This window comes from Mobula hypostoma, chromosome 11, assembly GCF_963921235.1.
Source record: "Mobula hypostoma chromosome 11, sMobHyp1.1, whole genome shotgun sequence".
Taxonomy (NCBI): domain Eukaryota; kingdom Metazoa; phylum Chordata; class Chondrichthyes; order Myliobatiformes; family Myliobatidae; genus Mobula; species Mobula hypostoma.
Window position 1 is genome coordinate 109,470,132 of NC_086107.1, and position 4,398 is coordinate 109,474,529.

Below are 4,398 nucleotides of genomic sequence, written 5' to 3' on the forward strand. Positions count from 1 at the left end.
ACCAGCCTGGTCCCCAAGGAGGAAGCGCAGTTCTGCGGGACGCTGATAAATTCTGACACAGACTCCCAGCCGGTGCGCTCGTCGCCACACGGCTGCCATTGGCTCTCCCACTTCGACACCCACCTCCTCCCCCGTCCCGCAGCTTCCCCGTCCCTTCCCCGCCTCTCCAAGGGGCACTCTGACAACACGAGGCATTTCTCACGGGGAGGACGGGTTAAAACGAGGGAACAATCGGCGCGGCGTTCTGAGAGTGTGGCGTTTGCATTCGGAATCCGGTGACAAAGACCGCACGAAGTGCGAACAGCTGATTGGTTTCCACTTCAGCGACTTGCTGGCCGGGAACGAGAGACGCATCCGCGCCACTCCCAGGGTGCCAGTACACGAATTATTTTTAACATACGCACATTATAGCGTGTTCCTTCTCTCGCACGTTCATATAGAACCATCAAGTATAGAGATCATCGGAATCAGATTTATTATCACGAATCGATATAACGTGAAATGCGTCCTGCAGCATCAAGACAGCGTAAAGTTTCTACTATTTGCAAATATAGCGCAAAACAAAAGGGACAACTCCGTGGAATCTGATGGCAGAGCGGGTTAAAAAGCCGTTTCTGAATCCATTGAGTGTGTGTGCCTGCAGGCTCCGGTACCCCCTTCCTGATGGTAGGAATGAGAAGAGGGCACGTCCCGGGCGGCGAGGGTCCATAGTGATGGATGCTGCTTCGCTGAGGCACCGCCTCTTGTAAGTGTCCTTGATGGTGGGGAGGGTTGTGCCCGTGGTGAAAGCTGGCGGAGTTTACAACCCTCCACAGCCTCCTGTGATCCCGTGCGTTGGCACTTCAGTGCCCGGCGGTGATGCCTACAGCCGGACCGCTCTCCGCCGTACATCGGCAGCAATTTTGTACAAACCTTTTGGAGACTTCATCAGAGAAAGGTTTTACCGTCTCTTTGATCGGAATCAGATTCAGGTTTATTAACACTGACAAATGTTGTGAATTTTATTGTTTAATAGCAGTACAGAACAATAAATAAGAAAGTATATGATTTACAATAAGAATACATTAATCCCTTGATAGTTTACAACCTCGGCAGGTTTTCCGTCCCTCCGTACCCGGCGCTTGTACAACCGGCCAGAAGGCTCTCCCGGTACAAATGTAGGAATTTGCTCCAGACTTTGGTGGCATGCCCAATCTTCTCAAACTCTCAGTGAAATCTAGCTGCCATGCCTTCCGTGATGGAGATGGCTGAGTTTTTACAGTGCTCCGCGATCCCGCACATTGGCCCCCTCCGTACCAGACGGCGGTGCCACTGGTTCGAATGCTCTCCCGGTGAAATCTGCAGAAATTCGCTAGAGCATTGGCGGTTCTTCATGAAATCTAGCTGCCATGCCTGCTTTGTAATTGGATCAATACGCTGGACCCAGGGTAGATCTTCAGAGACCCAGGAACCTGAAGCTGCTCACCTTGAAGATGACTGATGTACGTTCTCGCGATTTCCCCCTTTATCTCCACCTCCAGAGCCCTTCACAGATTTTACTCCCTGAGAACTGACAGCCCCTCCCCGGATGACCAGTGAGCCTGGCCACTGTAAAGCGGTAGTCATGTCTGTTAAACCCGATAAAGTTTTCTGAATCGCTACCAACTTGCACATCTTTGGGATGTGCGAGGAATCCGGAACGCGCGGGGGAATTCCACGCAGTCACAGGGGTGGGGGGGGGGGGGGGGTGGAACGTGCAAACTCCACGCAGACGGGAGGATCGAACCCGGGTCCCTGGAGTTGTGAGGTGTTGGCTCCACCGGTTGAATCAGAACAGGTTTAATATCACCGACTTGTCATGAAATCTGTTATTTTGCGGAAGAAGTCATTGCAATACATAGAATATATTATGAATCTCAAGTGATGCTCTGTCTTAATTTGGAGAAGATTAACTTTTGAACTTATGTTTGATTTTGAGAAAGGATGGGGTTCATTTGCTCGTTATTATCATTTGGGTTAATTGATAGATTTCCTCCACGATCTAACTGTAAATTTTTGGTACATTTTTTTTCTTGCTGGCGGTTTGATGCTTATCATTAGAAGCTTTTTTGTATGACGCATGGCTCCGGGGTTGAACACCTAATGCGTTTTTTTTCTCACTTTTCCTTGCTCAGTAGGGTTTTTTTTCAAGCAACACATAAAAGTTGCTGGTGAACGCAGCAGGCCAGGCAGCATCTCTAGGAAGAGGTGCAGTCGACGTTTCAGGCCGAGACCCTTCATCAGGACTAACTGAAGGAAGGGCTAGTAAGAGATTTGAAAGTGGGAGGGGGAGGGGAGATCCAAAATGATAGGAGAAGACAGGAGGGGGAGGGATGGAGCCAAGAGCTGGACAATCTGTTACTAGCCCTTCTTTCAGTTAGTCCTGACGAAGGATCTCGGCCTGAAACGTCGACTGTACCTCTTCCTAGAGATGCTGCCTGGCCTGCTGCGTTCACCAGCAACTTTTATGTGTGTTGCTTGAAATTCCAGCATCTGCAGATTTCCTTGTGTTAGGGTTTTTTTTTTCTCTTTTTTTGTCACCAAAATTTTTTCAATCTTTAAAACAATGTTTTTTTCTTGAGACATTTTAAGTGTTGCCTACTTCGATATACTCTTGTTAATTTTGGATAATAATAATAGTAAAGTAAAGTAAAGGTATCCACAGTCTTGTGAGACCATGGATCTGCACCTGAAAAGTCTTCACTCTCCAGGGCGCAGGCCTGGGCAAGGTTGTATGGAAGACTGGCAGTTGCCCATGCTGCAAGTCTCCCCTCTCCACGCCACCGATGTTGTCCAAGGGAAGGGCATTAGGACCCATACAGCTTGGCACCGGTGTCGTCGCAGAGCAATGTGTGGTTAAGTGCCTTGCTCAAGGACACAACACGTTGCTTTGGCTGGGGCTCAAACTCACGACCTTCAGGTCGCTAGTCCAATGCCTTAACCACTTGGCCACGTGCTCACAGGATAATAATAATAATAAAAAGATTTGAAAAGAAAGAATATACTATGAATCACAATTATATATATATATAAAATAAATAAGTAGTGCAAAAAGAGAGAGAAAATAGTGAGGTAGTGTACATGGGTTCATTGTTCTTTTAGAAATCTGATGGCGGAGAGGAAGAAGCTGTTACTAAAACATTGAGTGTTTGCCTTCAGGCTCCTGTGCCTCCTCCCTGACGGTAACAATGGAAAACAGCATGCACTGGGTGATGGGCGTCCTCAATAATGGATGCTGACTTTTTGAGGCATCACCTGTTGAAGATGTTCTCAGTGGTGAGAAGGGTTGTGCCTGTGATGGAACTGTACTTAAAGCAGTCTGGACTGCTCTGTGTCCTGCTCTTCTGCAAGGATCGTCACCTTGTCGTGGTGGAGCGGGCTGAGAGATTCTGAGATCCCCAGAGCAGTACTGTCTGGGGTTTAGCCTTCGGGTGCTTAGTTCGTGGCGGGGTCTCCAGTGTCGGTAACGAGCAATCCAACCACAACGTCGGTGGTGGAGCTGGTGGAAGATGATGGCACATCATGGTGGCAGTGAAGATGGAGCGAGATTGAAGCAGTGAAGAGTTCCCAGATGTCTTGCATTCCATGTCACTAGACTCTGACTCTGATCTGTCAAGGTCTATTTATTTGTTTGTTTGTTTATTTATTGAGTTACAGCATAAAACAGGTTATTTCAGCCCTTCGAGTCTCACCACCCAGCAACCCCCAGTTTAACCCTAGCTTAATCATGGGACAATTTAAAATTAACCTGCCAACCAGTACATCTTTGGACTGTGGGAGGAAACTGGAGCCCCCAGAGGAAACCCACGCAGTCACAGGCAGAACATACAGACTCCTTACAGACAGCGGCAGGAAATGGACCCGGGTCGCTGATACTCTAAGACGTGGCTCTAACCACTACACTACCATAACCATGTGGGGTGGCTGCACGTGCATCAACCACCCCGCGTTAAGCAAAGTCACGCACAGGCACTCTCCATTGAGGAAATCCACCCTAACATCCTGGAGACAACACATCATACTCAACTCTAGTGATTGTATTGAATGATTGATATTCTGCTACAGGTGAGTTTTGTTCACATGAATCAGAATCAGGCTTAATATCATTGGCATATGCCCTGAAATTTGTTAGCAGCAGCAGTACAACACAATACATAATAATAGAAAAAATGTGAATAATCTCCATTATAACCGCATCAGAAATTCATAACAGTCTCCCCCACACTCTTTAGACTCTGGTCTCCAATGGGGAAAATCTATAATCACAAAATATCTTTCCTACTTGAAAGGTTAAAGACACTCGGCAGATCAGGCAGAGAGAGACAAATACAGTTAATATTTCAGTCTTGGACCATTCATTGCAAATGGGGACGGGAGTAA